The 16,048-nt window shown below is 34.9% G+C and overlaps 1 non-coding gene across 1 annotated transcript; it reads left to right on the forward strand.

Moving 5' to 3' along the window:
- The first annotated feature begins 15,735 nt into the window (after positions 1-15,735).
- Positions 15,736-15,825, forward strand: Trnai-uau. Its single transcript is given in 2 exon segments — positions 15,736-15,773; positions 15,790-15,825. It is a non-coding gene; the product is annotated as a tRNA-Ile (tRNA).
- The last annotated feature ends 223 nt before the right edge of the window (positions 15,826-16,048 follow it).

Below are 16,048 nucleotides of genomic sequence, written 5' to 3' on the forward strand. Positions count from 1 at the left end.
GACAGATCGTGCATTGTGCAGTCGGTGAAAATGTGAAATTGGACTATACTGAAGTAACTGAACTTCCGTGCCAGCCTGTGATATGATACATGAGGTATCTTATAACACTCAAACATCTGACCTTTCACAAACACAAGCACAAACTGTCTTGGGACATTCAACATCTGCAGCGTTGTAAATAGAAAAAGATTATTTAGACAATGGCTATACTAACAGAATGTAACAATTGTTTCACGCAAATTTCTTTGCTAATGTGCTGTCTTTTTGTAACATGGAAGATCCTGAAGTACCTAACCTCAAAAGAAATTGAAATTGGAAATGGTAATAGCAGACGGCTTGACTTTTTGGAGGATTTGAATGATAAGTTATCACATTCATTAAATGGCGTTGGAAATATGGCTTGTATTGTATCTCTTAAGTCGAAAGAAAACCTTTCCATTCAGCACATTCGTGAAGCTTTAGTTCTGTTAGTTAAACGTCAGCCAATGCTACGAGCTGCAATATGCACCAAAGCTGACGGCAAAAAGTACTTTGACATCAAAAGCATAGAAGAAACTATTTTGCTATTCGATATCTCAAAATGTGATGCTAAGATTTCGGAATGGCAAGAATTAATATACAAGCATACTTCAAATGTTCATAAATGCACTTTACCGTGGAAAGCTGTTATACTTCAAGAAGAGTTTGATGCAACATTACAAGAATATTCAAACATTATATTGTTCTCCGTAAAACATGCGTGTTTGGATGGCGTATCTACTGTCAAGTTCGTTCAGCAGTTTATGAGCTGCATAAATCAGATATCGAGTGGTGTCACCAATGCCGACAAGGAAGTGACAAGTTTCCCTTTATTGCCTAGTGGTCACGATATTGTTACACAAAAAAGAACTGGTCATTCTATATTTCGATTCATTGTTACTAATTTCGGACTTCGTCCAGTGTTAGACTTTTTGTTGGGAAAAATGATTTCTTTCGTACTTAAGAAGAAGGCGATCAATCCATATTACACAAGATACTCACATCTTCAATCTGCAGAAATATCTCCGGAATCACAGCAGCGCCTCAATTTAAAAACATTTTCCAAAGCAGAAACTAAGTCAATCGTTGAAGCATGCAGAGCCAATGGTTGTACAGTAACTGGAGCAATAACAGCTGCTGTACACCTGGCATTCTACGAATTAATTAGTGGTAAAGATAAAGAAAACCCGCAATTGGAAACATTTTATCCCTTAAATAATCGATCGTACGGTGATCCAAAAGCACCAGAAGATTATCTTGGCTTTTTGTCTATTTTTATCTCATTACATGAAGTATCCCCGTTGCTCTCCAGAAGACTTTTGGACGATGTCTAAAGAAAGCACGATTCAATTAAAGCAGTGTGTAAATAAAAAAGCATTTTTGAAAGAAATGTCGTTGATGAGTGTTCTTGATCCAAATCTGCTCGTTAGCAGTTATTTTGAGGAAAGTGCTTTCTTGAAATCCATTACCAATGTTATTTCCAGTTATGGTGTGTTTAATACATACAGCTCACAGGCATCTCAAATGACCTACAGCTTGGAAAATTGTTACGTACTGCCCATTGTTCGTGGAAACAACACCTTGTTCACACATTTTGTGTATACCATGAATGATAAACTGACCTGGATGATAATATCAGATGTACACATACCAAGTACCCATGCTGAACAATTTAGTAATAACAGTTTTAACGCATTACTAGCCAACTGTGCTGTCACAGAAAAAAGATTGTAAGCCCATAATTAAGTTTCTCCATGTATCACTTACATGTTTGACTAACAACATGGTGAATGCATTTTGATGACGAGGGGTAGAGGGGGAAGTAAGTGAAAATTTTCAGCTATTTTGTTAAAATTACATGTCAAAATTAGCAGGGGCTACATATACCCGAGAGCCCTTATTTGTTGCAACTTTTTGTAATTGATTTAATGAAATAAACTTTTTTTGTAAAGTTGATATGAAATTAATATTTTGACAGTATGAAGTCGACCTTTACGAGTTTGGAGCCATTGCGTAAATTTTTCAGAGTGAACATTGTTTAAAGGAGTTTAATTGGTTGCATTTGTAGTTTGTATTGGTTTGATTTGGTAAAAGATGACATGCTCATTCAAACCAATGATCATTTGCCACTAACAAGGTAAACTTGCCACTTAAGTGCAAAAACTGATTGGTGGACGTAGATGCTGCACCAGTCGAGACATCAAATAAAATACTATATTATTGAAACGAATACTGATGAGCAACATACATAATTCTTATTATTTTCTTATCTTCTTTCTTATTTCATCAATTGCTTTAAATTTTGCCTTTATCACAATAAATCCTTTGCAAATGGAAACTTAAAAAACAGTTAAAATCTTAAATCAAATACCTGATGAAAGACTTACTGGTTTTTTCGTTGAGAAACTTAGTTTTTGATGGTATTTAAAATCATAATTTCTCAAAAGGCATTTCAAGTTAACGACAATTTTTTTTAAAGTGAAGATGTTTCGGCATGCTTATGCCATCTTCAGAACAAGGAATGATTATGATATATATTTACAGTTATATTTGTATTATTTAAGTGAGAGTGTATCAAAAGGCTAACATAATTTGGAGTTATAGTTGTTGTATATATACTTCAGTTATCATAAATGACCATAAAGTTTCTCTCATTCCGAGTTTTACAGATTCCGGCTTTTCTCATTCAGGGTTTTAGAGATTCCGTCTTTTCTCATTCCAGGTTTTCCCATTCCTCCACACAATTCCCCGATTCCCCATTGCTTGTTTTACAGATAGCCTTATATTTGTGAGATAACTCGCCATCTCTCCACACGCATCAAAGAGCACACACATTCTGACAAAAACTCGCACATTTACAAACAATTCTTGCTTTCGCATCCTAGACACCGCTAACTCTTCTTTCTCTTTGAAACTCAAGGAAGCGCTCTACATAAAAAAACTCAAACCAAACCTGAATAAACAAAATACATCACATCAGCACGATATTCAACTTGTAAATAACTCCATCATCTATAGTAATTCGATACACTCCCAGTATAATTGCTTCCACGCGATTTGTGTCTGTCTTTTAACAATTCCAGGGGGGGATTTTTACGGAATGAGGGGAAGCCCACAATCACAATAAGGTAGAACCTTAGAACTTCTGTAAGTTTCTATTTGATTTTAAATGTCTGGAATCCGAATAGATATCAGGCATAAACAACGTAATACAGTAGATATTAAAATATCTTGCGCTCTATGGTCACACGGTGAGAAAAATGTTGTGTAAGCATGTATTTATTTTCGTTCGAGCTTTTATTATTTCTTGAAATATCGGTGTGGATTTAAAAAAACCTCAAAATTAATTTAAACGCATGGTGCGAGTTTAACCATGAAATATTAGTTATGAGTACGATGAAACGTTTGTTCTTTGCGATAACTATACATCATTTTATCGCAGCCGCACAGTATTATCGCAAATAAGGTTCTATGAAAATGTTATAAAGGAAATAATGGAAGCAAAACTATAGTTTTATAATATTGTCCGTTTCTATGTTTGTAAACATGCGTTCGATTAATCGGTTGAGTAAACTAAGTATCATACTTTTATTCAAAAAGCATTTTATATTTAAAGACAAATTTGTTGGAGATATAAACATGTTACCAAAAAATTGTTTTCGTTCGAAATGGTAATGAATTTATCTTTAAAATTATTTGAAACGTGAAATGAAATAAGAGGTAAAGCACGGGATCTATTTATTGCCGGAAATCAAGCGTCGACTTTCAGAACGCGTGCCTTTGTTTGCTTGTTTCCAAATAGTCCAGTCAATCTACGACCAAAAACACTCTAAGCTTGAACAAATTTCCACAAAAGAAATTCCAACGGATTTTGGTATATTTGATATCCCTTTACAACATATCGAAAGTCGCACAAAATCCTAGCACGGCAACATCGTGTAAATTACGTTTTATTTGAGGCATTTGGATTGAAAATCTGAGCGACATGGAAACGAGGCTCAAAAATTAATGTTTTAGATTTTATTCTTTTAGAACACTTAGTAAAGCACAAATATAAATATTATAGATTAAAAACAAGTGGATAATGATATTTTGTAAATTAATTAATATTTTGTCCTTTATTTACGTCAAAATGCTGATCTTGCTGTTTTGGGTACTAATTTTCGCTGACTTGGTAGTTTTTTAGACAAACGCGTGTTTGAAGTACGTTTGTTTACGTATATTTTGCACGTGTTTAGATGGATATTTATTATATTTAATGTGACTTCCTTTCAATACTTCAAATTGAAGCTTTGGCTCATTATTGGCATCAAAATGTGACGTTTGTTTGTTCTCCTCAAGGTAAGCAAAATAGATAACTTGAAGACAATGAGTTAATGAATGTATTATTTAATTGCTATTACATTTTACCATGAATGAATACGTCAATATTGTGGGTCACAATAATTTAAGTTAAAACTAACAAGAGGGGGCTATAATTAGCGACCTAATTACCAAATACAATGTTTGCATTATAATACCGCGTTCAAAGCCATAGATACATTAGGGCTGTAAAATATCGCATAAACCAGTAAATAAAACCAGGCTTTTTTGTGTTGTCGAACACTATTTTGCTTGTGACTCATTATAGGATGGATCAAATTCTGCGTCAGTACTGTGCAATATGTAAAGAATCAATTGTGAACAACGGGGTGGCTCTAACATCTAAAGGGATAGATGGTATAAACCGAGCTAGTAAAGAAAGAGGCGATACAGTTGACGTCCGTGAAGGTGACAGCGTTCACATAGCATGGGAAACGATACACAAATCCATCATATATTTCTAAATCGCTACGTCAGAAGGAAGAGCGTCATCCCGTACCAAGAACCCTTCACTCACAAAGTTCAGTTCAGTTCTGGCTGTCATTGATTTGTCATTGGATTTATGGAGCATTTTTTTAAGTTCCCGTTTTTATCTTTCAATCTTACTACCAGCGTTGGGCCAATGTATTTTCCCATTTTACAGCAGTAGTAGTTTTCAAGGCAGAACAAATTGTTACATTTATTTCTATACAAGCCAGTCATGTAATAATTTGATGGACAACGACTCCATCTTCTACTGTCAAATGATCGTCCGACGTCCTTTTGCTGGCAGTGTCCCCACTGCTTTACTTGCGTTTTAGGCCGACAGCATAAAGCTTTTCAATATTGGACAATGTATTTCCAGATGATCTGTAGAGCCCAGCCATGTAGTAACCATTATTACAATACACCCAACCCTTCCTGTCGAATTCCACCCCAATCATGATGATAACAATCGCGATCTTTTGAAGAGGAATATAGATATGCAGGAGCATCATAACAGTCTACTTGTTCTATTAGATAAATTGGATCAGACTTGATGCGTGTATTTCTGTACATTCCAGTCATGTATGTTCCATGTCCACATGTTGACCATCGTCTTGAATCAAAGCTAGATTAATAAGGCATGGATTCATACGAAGTTGACATATCTTATAGATGCGACAAACACAGAAATCGTAGATGACATCATCTCAACACAAGACACGTCCAATGAAATTCAGCGCTTGGAAGGTAATACTATAGCACCAAAGAAGGGTCAATAACCCTTACTAACAAATAATACCAACATGCCATTTTTTTTTGCTTTCCAAGGAGTGCCTTAAGACAATCAAATTGATGAAAACAAGAACTTCTTGAATCAATGCCAAGACCTTTACGAAGACTTGATCGAGAAAAGAAAAACAGCTCAAGAAGTGGCTGCTTCAAATAAGCTGAAAGAAATCGAGGGAAAGGTTAGCAACAGGCGAAGAGAGCTGAAAGCCAAAAGTCGAACCGCCACTCTCTGGCTACAATATCAAGAGATGATTGACATTGTGCGTGGATTTATTAAAGCTGAACGAACTGGAAATTGGGAGATGCACCTCCAAGTCCTATCAAGAATGTTACCATACTTTGCTGCATCTGGCCACAACCTTTACACAGAAAGTTCTACCCTCTATTTACAATCTATGATGAATCTTAAATATGAGTTTCCTGAAGTCTACAAGTCATTTTCAGATGGTTTCCATGTTGTCAGAAGGAGTGAACGTTACTGGGCTGGCCTGTCCACTGATTTAATTATAGAACAAGTTCTTATGAGAACTGTTAAAACCACAGGTGGCCTGACCCGCGGAAGTGGAATGACCGAACGGCAACGTGTCGTGTGGGTATTGTCTACTCCAGCATGTGCCCAGCTTAGCTCAGCTATGCAAGACCTCATTTGTGAACACAGCGAACAAAACAAAGATATGTCCCAAAGTCGACAGAAAAGAGATATGGATGATACCATGCTCATACTTAAAACGCTTGCATCAGAAGGAAAGAATCCATTTATTCAAGAATCAGTTCTCAAGAATATAATGACAGGTGTAAACGCAGATGATTCCGTTGATGTTGATGAATCTCGAAGTAAAGGAGAAAACATATTGTCAAAGATGGCTGGTACAAAAGTATGCGACTACACATTTACACGTAAAGATCAGGCCATTACTCTTGCTGCAGGCTCATCAGTAAAGATAAACGGAGTAAAAGTACATGACGATCCACAGCTTCTGTTTCAGAGGTTAGTCTTTGCATGTAATATCGTTGATGATTTAGAAGAAGTATTTCAATACGAGCTTTGTAGTTATCCAGCAGCCTTGTTCGATTCCCCGCTAACGTTGCGAAAGCCTCAGAAGTCTAATCTTGCAGACACATTGTGGGAAATGCTGTCACCTGATGCTAAGGCCGGCCCGGTCGGCGAAACCAAATTCGTCATTGATGGAGGAGCTCTTCTTCATCGCGTACCATGGCCAAAGAAAGCAACCTTTCAAGAATTGTGCCAGAAGTACTGCCACTATGTAAAACAGAAATATGGGGCAGGAAGTTGTATTGTTTTGACGGTTATGATAACCCATCTACTAAGAACATGGCGCAACAACGAAGATCATCCGGAAAGGTTGGGGCAACAGTGTCATTCGAAGCTGACATGAAGATAACAATGAAAAGAGATGTATTCCTTGCTAATATACACAATAAGAAACGACTTATAACTACTCTTCGAAATTATCTGGATTTGAATGGCTGTACTACACTCCAAGCCGATGGCGACGCTGATCTTCTCATAGTAAAGTCAGCTGTTTCAAGTGCCATGAAATCTCCTACCGTTCTTGTTGGAGATGAAACAGATCTTCTTGTTTTAATGTGCTATTACGTCAAAGTGGATGAGGGATGTGGTCTTTATTTTCGTCCAGAACCAAAGAAAACAACTAAACGTAGAACGGAAAGAGTATGGAACATGAGAATAGTGAGATCAGAGCTGGGTGAATCTCTATGTGAAAAAATTTTGTTTCTTCATGCTATTGCTGGTTGTGACACGACATCCCGGCCCTTTGGCCTTGGAAAATCGGCACCTCTTAAGAAATTCACAGATTCAAACTATTTCCGTGAACAAGCATCAGCATTTGAAGTTTCAAACGTCAGCATGAATACGGTTATCCAGAGTGGTGAAAATGCCTTGGTCTGCATGTATGGAGGAAAAAAAGGCGAGACTCTAGACAGTTTGCGCCACAGGAAGTACTACGAGAAGGTGTGCACTAAAGGCCGAATGGTAGAGCCCAAAAGTCTTCCCCCAACATCTAGTGCAGCCAAGTATCATTCATTGACAGTCTTTCTTCAAGTTAAGCAATGGCAGAGTCAAGACGGAGGATTGTTGATTGATGCATTTGGTTGGAAAATGTGTGGTTATGTTATCGTACCTAGAACAACTGATCTTCCAGCAGCTCCTGAAAACTTGCTTAATATGATTTGATGCAACTGTACCACAAATTGTTCAACTGCAAGATGTACCTGTCGTAAAAATGGACTTCACTGCACAATGGCATGTGGTCAATGTAGAGGTACTGGTTGCACTAACAGTGGTGTTGATGTTGAAGATGATTAACAAAAGTATGAAATGACAGAAATGTCTTTGTAAATCAAAGTACACTATATCAACCATATGTAAATTTAGTGACACTCTTGTATTACTATGTAACCTAAAGGATTCCTTTTTTTCGGTCGTTGAAGACTTAACATGATTTTTAATAGCCACGCTGCAGATTTATATAATCAAATATGATATTCGTTAGGTCAAAGCAGTGTTATTTTGTAATTCTTGTTTATAGCCTCGTTTTCATGTCATAATTTCACAGAAAACATTATTTTACGAAGTTGCCGGCCTCAGATCATGTGGGACTTTTAATATGTTGTTCTGTACATGAAAGGAAAGATATTTTTGAAGAGTGAGCTTTTGTGGGAATTAGTTCAAGGTTCAACCATAAATCTACTGGACTAAAGAAGGCATGTCACGTTTGATTAAGGCCCGTTCCGATTTGTCGGATCCATTTTGTTGGATCCTAAAAACGGATCGTGCGAGCACAAATGAAGTTAGTCTCCGACAGTCGGATCCGTCAATCTAAAACAGAGGATAGAAATAGAACTTGTTCTATTCTCATCTGACCGACAAGATCAGAGGAAGCCGACTAGCCAAATTATATATGTTTGAAAAAGACTTGGAAACAAGAAGAAAAGTACGCAAATATATCAATAAATTACAGGACAACACAAATGGCTGCTCTCAAGATTATAAATATCTAAACGTATCTAAATAACAACAAAACTATCTGACCGTCTGAACAAGCAATCAAAAGACGGAACCGAAACAATCGCATCTGATAAAGCGGAACGTGTAAACCGGCTTTCAGATAGAAAGAAAACTCTAAACATGGCCAAATAAACTTACCAACGAGACACGTTAAAGAGACACGCATGTAAGATTACTTAGTCTATCATTCTAATCACCCAATCATGTATGTATGAAACCACCTAGAATGCTGTGCACGGATGTGGTTCAATGTCTGTGACTACGGTCTGAACCGTGTAATTCATTCCGGACAAGGGGTCGGGGCAGCACTCCCCCTTGCGATAGCAACTTCTAGTAATATAAACATAACTGCAAATAGATATCATAATCATTTCTTCTACTGAAGATGGCATAAGCATGCCAAAACATGTTTACTTTAAAAAAATTGTCGTTAACTTGAAGTGCCTGACGTTTATAACTAAAATGCATAATGTCAATAATGTGATCACCCATCACCAAATTCATTGGTCGATTCCTCTTTTGATAACCACTACAAAAGGACTGACAAGAGCCGATGAGGCTGCACACCATTACACCGTAAGTTTTTGTTTTGGCATAACAACAATTGAGAAACTGTGTTGAGATTTGCTATGGCATAAAATTAAAATGTGTGAAATATTTTCCGTTAATAGAAAAAATAGGAAAATTTAATTGTTTCATTTAAAAATGCATTACTGAACATTAAATGAGAGAAGAGACTTTTTATTGTTATTTGATGAGGTAATACAAAAGAGAAAGTGTGGTCGTTTCCATTTCAAATACTTTATGAGCTCATCAAAATGCTTGGGCTCTTTACTCAATCCTGAAAAATACATCATCGCCATGTATCATCTCACATTATAAAATAATAACAATAAAACGCATACAGTGATTGGTCTATAGCCGTGTTTGAACTGGCTTATGCATACCTCTGAGATATTAGTGAGAACTCTGGAGCAGGTGCGACCCTTAAACTTCGGTCTCAGGCTGATCTGCTCTCGAGCCCTTCTCTCTGCCATTCGCTCTCAGACTGATTTGCTCTAGAGCACTCCTAAAGATCTCCTAGATTTGAATAAGCTTGTGCGAACACAGTAACCATCTTTATTTCTTAACTAATAGTATCATTATTTATTTTAGTGTAAACATCAAAGATTATTTTATTCGTACAAAAAAAAGATTGAAACATGTATGCAATAGGAAAATGTTATTATCTGAAACGTCTAGTAATTGCTGCGTTCCTAAGATTCTATGAAAAGATATAAATAATTTTTGGTCTTCCTTCAAACTATGGATAGTGGAAACTAATAAGTTATATTTTATTCCGATCAAATAAAAATAAATACTATTGTCGTAAAAGGATAACATGTTTTAAAAAATGAGCTGTGTAGGAGTTAGCCAAAGGGCATAGTGCGCGTAGGAACATTGACAATGGGAGAGTTAAGAAGAAACTCGTATTCATATATTTAAAATACGCTGTAAAGTTTTGAAGTCCATTGTTTTCAAAGGATTGTAACATGCATATATGATAATGAGACCCCCCAAATTATCACTCTTCCTAACTGTCCCTATTGACTGAAAATCCAGGTGGCGACTTTGCTGCATGTGCAGGTGAAAAGCAAAATTTTATTGAATACATTAATAGGACCTTATGTACCTATTACACTTAATTTCATTCACTAGTGAATCATATTGGCTAAGCAATAAAAAATGATGATTCAGAAAACACATGTGAATCTTAGGCATAGGATTAAATACGAATTACGAACATACATATTTAAATGTTCAACAAGATGACTGATTTATATAATGGATAAGTCGCCAAACTTGGCACTCGAAGTAAAAATATCGAGAAATAATCATTTTCACTGTTAAGAAATATATAACTTTTTGTTTCGCACTTTTATAACCAGAAAAAAAGACAGATTTGTCACAATGTCGATAAAGTCAAATCTGTCATAATTGCTTTGCTTTTAAGCTAATGTATACGTCATTCGAGAGGCGGCAAACAGACAAGCACTAATGTTAAAAGCGATATTTCTGTAGCTACTTTTTCAAAAGAAAACCACAATTGCTTGATCAAATATCATCATCCTTCAAATTAAGTATTCGTGATACACTTAATCCTTTTTGGCAAGAATTAAAAAGAAATATCTTTTTGGACGATTAAAATTATCCTTCTACATATAAATAACATATAGATAACAAAATTACGCAACGATAAAAATTATCAAGAAAATCGATGATACGCACTTTTGCGCATTGTAAAAGGAGCAATATCACGAGAGAAAAATTGGTCAAATCAATAGAAAGCTCCGTATTCATTTCAGCTCAATTGACTATAGAAAACACCCCAAACTGGAGACTAGTCCCTTAAGTTTGGAAGATTTTCACAATATTTGAAATAAAGTAAAGAAAAAATAGTGAAAGATTCAGCTCATTAATGACAGGTTCATTTTATAAATTATTAAACGAGAGCAAATGTGGGAGTTCCAATCAGTTTGAAGACTTGTTTATTGCTATACCGATTATACATGACTGAGTCGTTAATGTTGGCTGTTCACGAAAAATTTCACATTTCTAAATCTTTATTTTATATTTTATCATGTTTAAAAGAAGAACTAAATATTTCTATTGTTAATAATATGAAGAAGGAGGAGTTATTGAACATATTAATTAAACTATAAATTTACAACGACAGTTTTCATTAATCAAGACAATTTTTATGAAAAAAACTTTTTTGTGAGGTTTATCATCTCGCGTCGAAGAACTGGTCTTGTCCAGAAAAAGATAACTGAATTGAGACTAGGATTCATTGATGAAATAGCAAGACCCCACCCTTGATATTGACGCAATAAAGGCAAGCTGTTTGTTTCAAACCAAAATCTCGCCGAAATAATGAAGACCAAAGGAAGATAACAGCACACATATGCAACACAAGTCAGAAAACAAGTTTTCGCTAGTTTCTTTTGAATGGTTAAATCTCGAATGATCTTGTTTTTGGCAATGGCGTTTCCTACATTAAATGTATCAACTGTTCCTACTTTTTGCCTCTCTTGTAAAAACCTATTTTTTGTTGTCTGGTACATACAGACGTAGAAATATCCAATTGTTGTTAGAGAAAGTAATCGGTAGAAAGTAAAGCTCATGTAAAACAATTTAAGCCAAAACGGCGATGAAAAGTTGTAGCAGAGAAAATTACAATATTTACAGACAAATAAATCAAAAATGATTTTGCGTAAGTCTGTTGCGATGAAAAGTAGGATGTACGATGCTCGTAAATCTTTCAAAACTTAAAGCAACCATCATTCAAAAGACACTCCAGAAGGGACACTTGATATAAGCGTACCATACATCCCTGCTTGACATGAAAGTGCTTGAGTAAGTTCAGCAGCGATAAAAAGCACGTTTGCTGGCATGTTGACTAAACCCGTGGCAAAATCGCACCAGGATTGAAGCATCACCAAAAAGTAACAAAGATTTTTTTTCAAACTCGGACTATTTCTGATAGCAAATACTGTAGCTGCATTTAGAATTGTTGTTAGAAACATAAGGAAAACATAGAAAATGCTTAAAATGATTTGACTCAATATATGAGATCGATTTTTGTATTTTAGCACCACGTCTTCAGATAATCCTCCAAATAGAACGCACTTTCCCACTTCGCTCTCATTTGATGATGAATTCATAGTAAATTTTACCTTAAACAACAAAAAATACAAGCTTTCTTCGTAAAATCGTCTTTAGAATCGTTCATTACAGCAATGCAGAGGCGATCTCGCAAACTGTATCGATATTGAATATATGATATAAAACAATGATATAGAGCGATGAGATCGAATGATAAATGGCACGCAGATGATTTTTGTAAAATTTAAGCATCATATATATTGATAAATTTTTAAGATTAATATTGTTTCATTTATGAAAGCCTTTCAGAGAAAAATTATAATGATGAATTAGAGTACAATTTAAAACTTAATTTTCAGTGTCTCATACAATTTTTTGGAAGATTATAAAAGTGCTCGTCAAGTGAGCGACTGTATATTGAGTTATATTTAACTTATTTATATGTATATGTATGAATGCCTGTTATATGTATGAGCTAAATACTCTTATTATTAGCTACTCGTTGATAGCCTTGTTATAATCAATAACGTATGTATTTAAGGAATGCATGCACAAACAAGGTTAAAAATTTACGAATTTGGCGAGCTGGCGTGTAAACGTTTAAATAGATGACAATGGCGAGTGCTATAATCATATCGAGTGTCTATATTGGAAACTTTGATACTATGCTCAATCTGAAACATTGCCAAAGGCTATTGTTCTGCATGGGAGGTACTATACGTAATCTCTTATCACTATCCCTTTGCTTTTAATTTAAAATATAGAGACTAAAATGGTAAATTACAGATTTTATGTTTTTGAAACTTTAAATCACTAGCAGTTGACCTGCACTCTAAAAAATGAAGTACATTACTCTGCTATTTCACTTTCCTAAACTTTGTCTGAACATTTAATCTTTCCCTTATGGCAATAAGAGCAGAAAAAGCTCTTTAACAACTAACTTTCTACCGAATGATTAGCGAAAAAAGAGAAACCATAATTGGAAACATCGTATTCCTTAAATGATCGATTCTATGGTGATTCAAAAGCCCCATAAAGACCTTTTTGGCTTTTATGTCTATTTTTATCTCATTACATGATGTATCATTGATAATGACCAAAGAAAGCAAGTCGATTAAAACAGACTAAGATAAGACGTGTAGTTAATGAGTATTATTTATTCAAAGCTGGTAGACTGTTATAGAGATGAGAATAATTTCTTAAATTCCTCAGCAAATGTTATTTCTAGTTCATGTAGAACAACACTGTTTATATATTTTGTGCATACTATTATGCTAAACAGACCTGGAAGATAATATGAGATGTACACATTCCAAGTATCTATACCGGAGAATTTAATAATTACTGTTTCAACACATTGCATAACAACTACCTGATGAAGTAAAATATACAAGTACACGTGTCCAGCAACAGAGATGTATTGGAGGGCGAAAGTGGTGGGGAATTTAACTATGTCATAGTAAAACTATGGAAAAAGACCCAATTGCATGGAAATACTTAGAGTCGCGTGAATTGTTTTTCAAGAAGTATCGACTAATGAAATACTTTCATTGCCGATTTTAAAAATGGTCAAATTTAAAATTACAAGCCTTTCTTACGAGTTAAACACTGTGCATTCAAACGGGAGTTACACGGTTGATATGCCTTTTTGACTCACTTTACTATAACGACAAAGGTTGTTTTGCACCTTCTGCATTATCTTAACAAATTATTTTTCCATTATTTTGTTTGTCTTTTTCAAATAAATCTTTCAATGTGTTGGTCCCTCAGTAATGGCGGCGGCGGCTTTTAGAAGGAACACTTGATACAATCATGGCAAAAATTCGTGCTTAACATGAAGAAACTTGAGCGACTTAACTAGCGATAAAACGTATGTATGTTGGCATGGTGACTAAACCTGTGTTTAGATCGCACCAGGATTGAAGCATTACCAAAAAGTAACAGACATTTCTTTTTAAGCCAGCACTATTGTTGATTTTAGACATTGCTACTGCGTTTGAAATTGTTGTTAGGAAAATCCTATTAAATCCTATATCCAGATGATATTATATCTTCTCAACTTCTAAACTTGACCTAACATTTTTATATACACGATTATACCATGAGATACGTATGCAAATTAAGAAGACAAACATGGCTTCCGTTATGAGCTAATTATTTATAACTACGTGCAGTCTACAAGAAGTATATATAAAAACCTCTATAACAAGACGCAATAGCACTTATACTAATTTTAATTGGCAGTTAAATGTTTCCTAATAAATTTTTTACCAGTAAGAGAGCTGCTGTAATATTTCACGCAAAACAGACATTGCTTACAAAAATTGATTGTCTTTCCCAAGCTATCAAAATTTCATGTAATTTCATATACGTGCAAACTAGTAGAAGATTTTCAAAACATTCATTTTTTGCTTTGTGCATTTCCAACTAAGTTTTATCACAAAAAATGCGACAATGCCAAAAAGTCCAAGTTGTAAAAGACTCCTTTGGGTCAGCACGCACACCAAATTGCTCCAAGTTTTGAAAGCCTTTGCAAATAGGTAACTTTTTTCATTTACAGTGTGCGTCTTATATAACATTATTTTTCCATGCTATAATAAATAAATAATGATGTCACAGTTGTTTCAAATCATGATGTCACTAGGTACCAAGCCAACACTTTGCCCATAATTTCTCTTGGCGCTTTTTCAAGGGAAGTAATTGAAGACTTTTAGTGTAATGTGTTTATGGAAATGCAAATCTTTCCTTCTTTTCAAAAAATTATATTGGAAATCAACTATTCATATCTTAATTGTTATCTGATCATATTGTCAAAAGACGAGTACATCTGCTACGTGATGTACGTTGTAAACCATGATACACTTATATAGCAGCTTGTACAGCAGGTACACTTAATAAAACCGAAAATTAACAGCATAATGGCATTGGACAATTGCTGACTAAGTGATCTCTCCATATATTACATGCTTAGGTTTGTGACGTAATACTTCCTTTTTCAGTAACTATAAGCATGTATCATAGCAAAGAAAAGGTTGTAACACTTTGCAAACCTCGCTTCATTCTAATATCCCAGTTGCAATTTGCATTAAGTATGAGTCAACGAGAGTATTTTCCCGCGCGGGCATTAGCATTTATGATCGTAAATAAACATATAAACTTCTTATAATCAAATTTACTGCTTTAATATAATTTTAAGTTTCTCTTGTTGGACATAATATTTTTATTGCTTATCTCTTTTTAAACGTTTTTGGGAACAAGTCAACAATGTAGATGATAAAAGGTTTTAAAAAAGGTTGTTACTTCGTAATGTCTTGTCGATACACAAACGTTATTTTTAAATAGCGAATTAAACTTTAAGTTGTGTAATTTCTTAATTAAATACTTGAGAACTAATTCTTTGCATACATGCTCCTGTAGCCCAGTCGGTTAGTGCATCGTACTTATAAGCAGTAAATGAGTATATGCGAAGGTCGAGGGTTCGATCCCCTCCTGGAGCATGATAAGTTTAATTTTTGTTGAAAAATGTGCCAACTGTAAGCAAAGGTCAAGGTTTGATTAACTTCAGGAGCAAATTGGAATTGTTATTCATTTTTACAAACAAATTGTTTCGGCAATAGACATGCATGGTCTTGTCACAAAGTCTTCGGGTAAGTGGGACTTACATGAGTATATGAAAAGTTCGAGGATTCGATACCCTGTTGGATTTTGCACCATATTTTA

Source organism: Xenia sp. Carnegie-2017, unplaced genomic scaffold, assembly GCF_021976095.1.
Source record: "Xenia sp. Carnegie-2017 unplaced genomic scaffold, XeniaSp_v1 HiC_scaffold_4, whole genome shotgun sequence".
Lineage (NCBI taxonomy): Eukaryota > Metazoa > Cnidaria > Anthozoa > Malacalcyonacea > Xeniidae > Xenia > Xenia sp. Carnegie-2017.